We start from the raw sequence: 10,955 nt of genomic DNA on the forward strand, positions 1-10,955 counted from the left end.
CCTCCTGTCCCAGGAGGCAGCAGTACGGGCGGCTTCCCCCGGGTGGCGCAGTATGCACCGTGTTCCTCTGCCCACCCACGGGAAGGGCAGAAGTCCCGGCACTACGTCCCTGGTCACTCGCCTGTGCCACACCGGGTACTTACATCTTGGTTGAAGCCAGAGCGCTGCGTGGCTCGCTAGGGTCAAAGCTGCAGCCTGTGCTCTCCCACTGGGCGGTACGGGGCGCTTTGCAGATTAGGCCCTGTGTATCAAATACGTGACAACATGGACATGGTGAGTGGCCATCCCGTGGGGCAAGAACAGAGCCTGCACAGAGGTGGTTCCGCTTCTGTGTCGTAGAGCATGCTGCTGCGGCATGCAAGGCACATTAGTGGCCTGCCTGCTGCGGCTGCAGACATAGCGTGTTGCCTGCCCATTTTTCCAGGGAAACTCACACCACCTTTCTGCCCAACAATGTTAGTCTCATCATGCAAAAGCTTCAAAAACTTGAAAGCACAGCAGCCTCACAGATGCACTGCCATATTTTTTTTTTTTTGCCTTGCTTCTTTCCAGCAAAGGCAGTCATTGCCATGAGTCATAATTAGGATCTCTGCATATGCCCTGGCATTGCACCCCAGTGTTGTTCAGTGAGTGAACACTGTGAACATTGTAGAACTGTGCAAGTTCTACCCAGCACAGGCCTAGGGGGCTGCACCATGCTGCCCACATTTGGGAGATACCTGTGGAAAATGCATGCTGCTCCCACCCGGCATGGCACGATCACAACGGGAGGAGATTTGCTTTTAATGGAAGCATGATCTTTCTGCCACCTATAGAAAACTAATGGAGAGGAAGGGGGAGAAAGTGGGGAGCATGGGCAGCTCCCCTGGGAGTGCAGGGATGCTCCTCTGCCTGCCTCTACATTCCCCTCCCATCCGGGTGGCCGTGGCCTGTGCTCACCTGCCTCTTGGCCCAACTCCGGCCCCTGGTCCCTCGCCCCAGACAGCAGGCCTGAACCCCAACCCTCCAGGGCTGCCCCAAGCAGCCTCCTGGCCCTGCCACAGCTCAGTGCACACCCTCCCCACACCTCCTGACTCTCAGCTGCCGCAGTGGTGGCAGGCGCCAATAGCTCCATACTTATTCGAGTGCTGGGAGCCCACCTGACAAGCTGCACACACAGCGCTGTGACCCAGTTTGTGAGGCTGCCCACCATCTCTTTTCTTTTCACACTTGCTAGTGGGCTTCTCTTTGTGTTGGGCACCCAGCGCAGGGGCTATCCACCCCTGTAGGAATAACAGTGACAGACCAATATACAACATCTGTCTGGAAATCTGACCTCACAAAACGCAGAGGCAGAATGTGGTAGCTGGGCAGACAGGTGAATAGAGATGGGGAAAAAACTTCCAAACTTGGCCTGGTGGCTGTGAGTCTTCATTGGGTTATTAGAAAATCTGTGGATCCAACCTGATGTTCTTTCTCTGGTTCATTACATTTTCACCCCTGAAATTACTACACAGTGTTTTGGGGGAGCAGATGTGCCTCTGAAGCTTTGCAGGGCTAGGGGCTACATTATGAACTGGGTAGGTACATCTTAAAATGACCAGCCCTTTGCCTCCTCTGCTGCGTGTGTCACTGGTTTCTCTGTTCCTCAGTCCAGCAGTAGATGGATCTGAAGAAAGCGTATTGGAAATTTCTAATGGGCTTCAGGGTGCTTTGGGTGAGACCCTACCCCAGAAGAGAGGGAGACCTCATTCTGTTCACAAGTCTCCAAAACCTGCAGTGGTCTATCAGTCGCAAATCACTGTGGGGCAACGGGAGTCCAGATCTCCTGAAACTGCCTTCCCCTTTCTGTCAGTGGAAGCAGGCTCTTCTTGTTAAGAACATTTCAAACAGCCCCATTCCCAGCATGGAATCCTAAAGATTCCAATCCCACAGGAACACGGGATTTTAATTTACACAATTGCTTTGGAGCTTTTGCAATCAGGAGAATTGCAGTTTTGATTAGAAACCCTAAAGGCAAGACTCATGTTGTTCCTTGCCCTCCTTATACAAGCACAAAGGAGATTGGGTGCATAACATAATGAGTGAGAGTTCAAAGCAGTCCCAGAAATATGGCCTTAGACGTTGTTTTCTAATGCAATTCCAGCTCCTTACTATTCTTCTTTGTTGAGTGAGTGCCAACACAATAAACATAATTTAGCAAGGCAAAGTTCTTTTCTCTCCAAAAACATTAGTCAATGTGTCTTAGAAGTCAGCATGTCCAATCGTAAAGAAATGAGGTAGTTAAATAACCACTTTGACTAGGGTCTGAAACAGACCTTTTCAGTGTTATCAAGGCAAGGGCCTGGTAAGGGAAATCTCACCTCTGACTTCTATCAGAGTCCTGAGCTGTTTGACACCGAGAAGCATTATTATTTCCAAAGCAGTTTTTTCAAGTGCTGAATAACCAGGTGGAGGGAGGCAGGGAGGGAAGAGAAAAAAAAGGCAAAAAACCTGCAAAGAATAGACAGCTCTTCTCTTTCATTACCTTTCGGAGATGAGCTGCCTTCTATCTTTCACCTAGCAATCTGCAATCTGGTATCTCTGTATTTTTACAGCGATGCTCATTATTAGCGTGTTCAGAAGTACCTCTGATCATCACTCTGGTTTTAGCAGAAGTGATGTTTCACATCTATTTCACGGACATTTAAGGCGATTTCCAAGCAGGAATTGATATTTGGAATATTGCCCTGAGACATGGCATTTTATCTGTACAGAAGCACTGTCGTGCCAACACTGTCCCAACATACAAAAGACAATAGTTTTCCTCTTTTTTAAAAGGCAAAAATGGAGGAGGAAGATGAAAGAGAGAGGTCGAGTACTAGAGACAGAACAAAAGAACTGTAAGGTTCTGTAAAGTGTGTCAGAAAGTTAAAACTTTTATGGTGAAACATTATATTGCAATCTAAAAAGGCTATATGCCATCTTAAAAAGAATCAAACATCTCAGCTAGCTTCTGCTCTAACACATTTCTTTGCTGTGAGAAACCCTATATACAGAAGACCCAGGTCCATCTGTCTAAAGATTCTGTGCAGAACATCATCCCTACCTTACTAGCACAGACACTGTCCTAGGTAATGTTAGTGTTTTACCCACATTCTCCTTTACTGAAATCCCACTGCTCAGTGTCTGTAGTGGCAGCTGCTAAGGGCTCAGTGGTTTCAAAATTTAGGACACTGTTGGACATAGATCTAGGCAACACACATTTTTCCTTGAAGAGCTTGATTTCCTCCTCAGTTACACTGATATACTTACATTACAGCTAGCCCCAATGCCCTCTGCTAATAAATAAAAGGAGAAAGGTTAAAGGAAGGCTTAAAACTAAGAAGTTTCTTTACATTAGATGGAGGCCTCCCAAATAGTTGGATTAGCTCTAAGTCTGGCAGCTGATGTGTGTGAAGCCAGGCAGTTTGGCAATCAGAGTCTTCTGAGGCCAGGCATGATCCTGAAGGGCACTAGCTAGTGGGAGGTGGGCCAGTTTGACAACCAGAAGCAGTGTAGCCACCTCCTATGGAGGTGAACCCAAGATAATTAGTCCTGGTGAGAGTGGTTAATTATTGTCACTGAAGTGGCACGGTATACTAGAGCCGGTATCTCTGCAGAGACATATCCTGAGTGTCATTCTGCTAGCGGACTACAGACACATATACGTAACGCTGATCAAGGTCCCATTGCCACCAGAGAATCCAGATGTGACATTGACACCTGTGCATAGCTATAAAATGGAGGCAGGCAAGGCATGTCTGAACATCATCTAATGTCATATAGGAAAAAGTTATTTCTTTGGTACATCTACATCTGTGGTTTATTTTCGTAGACTTTCAGACAATCTTTTGGTATGAGAAGATGTGCAATCAGAGCCCACTTATGGAAACAGCAGCACAATTCTGCCAAAGGAACTGCCAAATAATGGTCTCCCAACACCTGGCGCAAAGTGCTTGGCAGCTGTTGGAAAGAAATCTGCTATGGAATGCATACGATTGAACCAATAGGGCAAAGCTAAAAAGTTAAAGGAGGAATGCCAACCTCCAGAGGGCTTAGAATGAGCTCTAAATACCAGTCCTCATTTGAACAGAATCTGGTTGATTCAGGACTTTTTCAGGAGGTGCTCCTTGGAAGGGTTTTGGTTTCTTTCCATTAAATGTTAGGGTCCTCCAACATCCAAGGCTTGCAATGTTCTTCCATATGAATCTAGGCACGACAAAGACTTTTGACAGGTGTTTAACTTAGAAGGCAGCTTGCAGCTGCTTCAGATAGGAGTATAGGGTCTGGCTCAAGAGCTGTTTTAACTGGTTGGAACATGGCACTTAAAGGTGCTGCCATTGGAGGTTGTGGATATCTGCCGTTGAGGGTATCTGTCCTCTTTGCTGAGTGGCTGCAATTTTTTACAAAAGACGAACAGGTTTTGCAGATTGCATAAGATTTGAATGGGGACCCAGTAACATATCTGGTTGTATCTACTACTGTCACTTGTATTTCCCTTAAACCTGTATCCTGACAACTGCTTCTAAGCATATCTGCATAGTCTTCAAAAGGGTTTTGCCTAGGCACAAGAACTTCCCTGAACAGATCAATTTACAGGCTGGGTACAGGCTAGAGATAAGCTCAAGGAATAGCGTGGAAAGCAAAGCACTGTGGTGAGCAGAAGAAATTGAAATCTTCCCTTTGACCCCCGTGAGACATTACTGATCCTCCCCCATCCCTGTGCCTGTTAACCTACCTCATGCTATTGAGTAGGGTACTCCTGTAAGATGCCTTCTCGAAGCACAAAAAGAGAATGAACTCATCAGATCAGTTAATCAGAATCAGTGATTTAACCAAGTTGCAATTCCTAGCTTGCACTCAGTCTTAGATGGAAAGTTAAAAATTATACTTGCTGCCACTGTCCGACCTACTGACAAATCATTGATCAATAAATACGCACTTGCTTGAACATTTCGTATGTGTGTTCAGCTGCAAAAACAGAGTCTAAACTTTAAAATTGAATTCTAAACAGGAACATCTGATAAGTATGGAGCATATAAAAAAGGGACACCTGAGGGGTATTTTTTTGTAGCTATTGTTTTGATGGCACTGAAAAATAATTACTACAATGTTAATTATTTATCACATAAAAGATTTAAAACTGATTTTTTTTGGGGAAATTTATTCTATAAACATTGAGTAAAAGAAAGCAATATTTGTTTGTTTTGATGCATTAATGGATGTATGTTGGGTCATGGTAATTATATAGGTCTGTTGCCTGTCCCTGAATTTTTGGGCAGCTTGCAAAACAATTTTCACCTCCTATGACATCTGGAAATCATACTGTCCTTAATGATCATATCATTAATTGGAGGAGTAGAGCTGCTGTTGAGGAGCTGAGATAATGATGCATACCAAACAAATGATTGGTTTACACTTGAAAATATGTTTCTTTTACCTTTCACCTTTTCTGCAGGTCCTGGATCCTACTTAGTCTGTGCACAGTTGCTGGCACACCAGGATCTCCCTATGTCAGACATAGAGGTTGGGGCACCCAGTGCCCTGTCCCACATGCAGCTTCTAATTTTGATCTTTTTTTCTTAACATTGTTAAAGGATTTTGTATGCTGTTGGGGCTGACCTGTGTAGTCCTTGGTAACTACACAGGAGTAAACATCCTGCAGAGTCTGAAGTCTTGACTTCACAGGGAGAGGTGATGTTGGCTGGGTTTCAGACTGGGAGGTCTCAGTTCCACCTCTGTGCTGGCACATTCTCCTCCTGTTTACAGACTGCCATTGCTGAGAAAATAGGTTATGCTGGCAAAGGTGAGTTTCAGAGAAGCAGCTTGTAGCATTCATGTGTGTGACACACTGGTATGACACATGTAAACACACATCACTGGTGTTATCATTGCTGGTCCCTCAGCATGGATGGACCCCACTTCTTTCCTCATGAGACATGGGCAGTCAGGATTTCCACAGAGTATTAGGACCAGCCATAAATGACTGCACTGGAACAAGAAATTGGGGCTTGGGTTTCTTTTACCCGCAAAAAGAGGAATGTTGGGAAAAAGTAATACTTGCTGGGTCTTGTTCTGGCAGGAGCTGGCAGGGCGATTCTAGGGTGTAAGAGCTCGGCAGTGCCTCCTGCTCCTGGCATGTGCCACAGTCTGGGGTTGCTGTATAGCACTAACTGACTATATACTAGTTCACACACAAACCTGCCAAACATGACCTAATTCATTCTTCCTGCTAGAGCAATATGATTCTCTATTATGTATTCCTGCCTGACTTTAGGTATCTGAGCAATTCCTTAGAAGTCTGACTCTTTTCTGATGTATGGGGAGAGAGGAAGGGCATCATCAAAGCACAACATAAGGCTGGAGTGCCAGAGAAGACTGCAAGTGAACAATTAATTTTTCTTTCGATAGGTATTTTTATGCAGGCCCCCATTTCCCCTGCCAGAGAACAAGTCCTGGCTCAAAGTATACTTATTTAGAACATCAGAAAAAGTTACTTTAAATGAAATGACTCAGCTGAGCAGGACAGTAACCACTGCATTTTAGATCAGAACTAAATTGTTAAGGTTTCTGCATTTCCTGCTGAGATTAGGTTTGTGAATGTAACAATTTCTTTTTTTTTTTTCTTTTTTACAGTGATCCGCTCACAAATGTCTTAAGAAGCTAGTGGCACTTTAGAAGAAAGTAAGGAAATGCAATCCACTGCTAAATCTGATAAGGATTTGCCATTTTACTACATCAAGATCCTTCTTTATAGTATGAAGTTGGACCTGTGAATCGCTGAGCTAAATAAAAAGCATTGCTTATATGTTTTCATTCTGTATTCATTATCTGAGTGCATTAAGGGAGCTGCATTGACTGCTGAGCTAAATATAGATGCCAGGAACTAAGGAACCTGTGCTTTCGGTTGTTTTCTTCTTTAAAGAGAAGAAAACTGTAAAATTATTACAAAAACGTGGCAGCAAGGAGACATGCTTTTTTAAAGGCTCATTGAAAGATATTTTAAGTCAGCATTAAAACTCTAAAGCAATCTGGCTCAAGTGTGAAAGAGGAAAAGCCTGTTGTTATGTTAGTCATTTTCCTCCTCTCGCCTAACTTGAGAGCTCGCTGGTTATTGCCAAGAAAATTTGACAGAGAGGAAATGGTGCAGAAATGTGAACTTCTTGCAAGTTTTATGGAAAGAGGCACCCTGATGGACAAGGAGCCCTTGTCCATGCTACCGTAGAGAGAATGGTGCATGCCTGGACCAATACTTATTAGACATCAGAGAACTGCTAGAGGGTAGAAGCCCCGTTTGAGAAGGGGTAGAGAGCACAGTCTGAGTACCCAGACATTATGAAAGCTTCAGTCAGTATTTCTATCTGTGTAGACACAACAGAATCCTTTTCACTGTCATAATTTCTCTTCTGTGTTAATTCTTTTTAAAGCAGGCTTTACATTTCCAGCAAGTTTGAATGGTTTCCTCCCGGCATACAAGTGCTGACCTCATTTCACTTTACAGACAGGGTGCTTAACCCAATCTTGTTGAGTTTATGCCAAGAGATCTTTTTTTAAACACTCTCACCATCTGTACCTTTATCAGAAATCTCTCAAGGAAAGATGCTGTGAATATCTGAGCAAGTACATTATGCTCACAGGACCTCCTCTGCGCAGAAGATAGTGTGACCCAAGAACAGATCCAGGCCTGCCCACCATACCCCTATATCCGGTGCATAACTGTTAAGCTACTGTGATGAACAGCCCAGGATTTACTTGTCTTTTCAGTAGGAATAAAAGTATATAGTAACTGCTTCTGCTTATACAGACCTCAGTCAATCTAGCTGCCTTCAGATGGAGAAATGATCTGACATTGTTTTCATGATTGGGTAAAAAACACAACAACGTTTAACAAATGCATTGTCTTTTCTATTTCTTTTCTTTGAGGCTTACTTTTCTGTATGCATTTTAAGGGGGGAACACAAGGAGGAATAATGTATTATTAATTATTATAATAATCATTATAATGATTATTAAGGAGCTTGTTTTCTCACCTCACTAGCACATCTACCAGTCTTGATGGACCTGGAATTACAGAGTAGAAAACCCACAAATGGATGTGCAAACCTCATTGGTTTACATAAAGAGGGAAATTTAAAATCTATTTTGCCCATGTGGGAAGTGTGCAAACTTCATTTGCCTTTAGCCCCGCCAGTAGTCTGGGATCAGGCTGGGGAACTGCTTGGTTGCATCGTTGCAAAAATTCTCTCCTTTCATGTTGCTTCTCTGTACTTTCTGCCTGCAGTACAAGCCAGTGGAAGGATATAACATGTTTTGATACAGTGGTCACTGGAAACATGCCAATGCCACATTATAGGTCCCTGTTGCACATGTTGATTTCATTTGCTGACTTGAGGCTGTACTCTGATCCTATTTTATACCATGTTTTTCATTAACTGCTGCATCTCTGGTGTTGCCCAGGTTTGTTGTCAGTTTGGGAATCTGGAAAGGGTATTTCCCCCCATTGAAAATTAGCTTATTCCCCATCCATCTGGGAGAGGATAGATCATTTTTAGGGCATGTGTGACAAGTGTCACTTGTCACAATTGTGGCGTGTGTTTGGAAAACATAGAAGGGTACCTGATGAAGGTCTTTGTGTCCTTTTGGAGTACAAGAGCATTAACACTAGGTTGGCTGAAGAAAAAGTAATGGGAGCAAGATTTTACCTGGTGCAGTTTTCCTTTCGCTCCTGTTTTCAGACTGAAGGGACAGGTTGCGGCTTCCCATTGCAGTTACTGGGGAAATCCTGGAACTGCAGAAAGGCTGTAGCCTCTGCATCTCCAGGTTTTTGTTCACAGTGGAGTTGAGAACCATCCCACAACATGCTCCCTGGACCGCTGGAGATTGCTGGTGTTTGTTGATACATTTGTAGCCTGTGTACAATTTTCTGATTGTTTCATTGTTGCTATATTCCTATCTTTCTTGTAAGAATGAAATATTTTTCTCTTTTTTTTTTTTTTGCTTTATTACTTTTTGGTATTTCACTTTTTTCTTTTACTCTTTTCTTTTTCCTTTTCTTTTTGTAGGAGAATAATAAACTTCTTTTGAGGAATTTTTTTGTCTTTATAGCAAAAGATATTGAAAGAACATTTTTTAATCAACTGCTTCTGTAAATTGTTTCCAGATTCTTCTGTTCCCCTTTCCATCCACATTTGCTTTGCATTTCTGTCTTACTTTTGCCTCTGTCCCCTTAATGCTTTCTCATTCCTATTGTTTCCATTTTCTGTCACTTGTTTTCTGCTCTTTGCAGGCTTCCTTTTTCCCCAGTTGCTTGTTTTTGAACCTCTGTTGATTTCTCTGTGAAATTCCTACTTCCTTCCCACAGTTCTTGCCTTGTGGCTTTTTTTCAGACCTGATCCTTGGTGTATTCAGTTTTCCTTTCCCGGTTGTGCCATCCCACACCTAACCCTGATGAACCTAATCACAGTTCAACGGCTGAAATGGCTGCAGACTGCAGGGGCTTAGTGGTGGGATTTTTAGAGCAGCACTGGTCTATTGGAGGCATATCTGCTTCAAATTGCTATGGCTGTGGTGTGGGGCACAGGGGGATGGATGGACATGAATGCCAGGTGCAGCACATGACACACATGTGGCTGTCATACAATGCCCTGAATCCCATTTGGTCCACTCTCAAGCATCCTAGTATTACCCAAGGACATGAAGGTAGTAACCTGGTGTGTAGTGGAATAAGGTTTTCCCTTACTCTGTCATCTAGGGTGCTATAAACCATCAGTCCTGTGTTAGGCTTCCAAATCGCTGACTGTCCTAAAATAACTTTATTTTAGCATGCTTACCAAAGGAATGGTATTTTTACCTGCTCCTCCTTCCGCTGGATTTCTAAAATTTCTGCACTATTTCAGTCTACTCAGCAGAAGAGAACAGGTTGCAAAGATATGAACTCCTATAACTTAGGATGTGTTGAAAGGAACGAAGGAAGAAAGCAAGCAAGAAATCTCCCTTGGGAGGGAAGGCAACACTGTTAGTTTTGCTATTATTAGATGCTGCAGAATCTTTACAGAGGGGACAAGGGGCAAAGAAATGGAGGCCTTCTTCAACAGTGGGAAAAGTTTCATTTAGTACTTGTACATTATTAGACAAAAGTGACTTAAAGACTTCAACAGGGAGACTCAAAGACTTCTAAAGCTTGTAAAGCTTGTTCAAAAACTGGACTGTCCCTTGCATTTCTTCACATATACAGTTATCCACAGTTTACAGTGTTTAATGACACATAATAGCCTTAGAAAATGAAAGGATTTAAGGATTATTCTTGTCATTATGAAACTATATTATATTCGGGACTGTGAGACTCCAATCATAATCCTAAAGCAGGTTGTATGCTGTAAAAGCCCAAAGCAGATGCAGCCAAGACTGGCAAGAGATTGAAACAAAAGCTGAGGCATGGGAAGCTAACAAAATGTGTATGTCAAAGCTGTCCTTAATCCTTTTTGTTCATCCCCTGCATTTACAATTTAGTATCAACCCTTGCATGATTTGCATAATTCATGTAAGAGCCTTGTACTTTTGCTATTGTGATTATTTCAGAAAATATTCTGTATGGATATCTGCCACAGGAAAATGACTAAACTCACGCAGAAGGAGAAGTGCTGCCTTTGGAATAACTCACTTTCCTTGTTGGAGTCAGGCCTGGGGCCTTAAAAGATCCTCAGTAATAGTGCTCACAGTGAGATTCCTCCAGACCCTGCTTGCTGCATTTGCGGTCCCAAAGTGGTAACCCAGAATGCACCTGCCAGTCACTGAAACCTGCCAGTGTCTATGCTCCACAGACACGGGATGCATCCATGAAACTTCTTGATCTTTCTTAGCTATTACACTGTGAACTTTTTGCACAGAAAGCACATGGTCATCTATATATATTTTTTATGTTCAATACATTTTTGTCTTCTTACATCTACTTTATG

The sequence above is a fragment of the Phalacrocorax aristotelis genome, chromosome Z, assembly GCF_949628215.1.
Source record: "Phalacrocorax aristotelis chromosome Z, bGulAri2.1, whole genome shotgun sequence".
Lineage (NCBI taxonomy): Eukaryota > Metazoa > Chordata > Aves > Suliformes > Phalacrocoracidae > Phalacrocorax > Phalacrocorax aristotelis.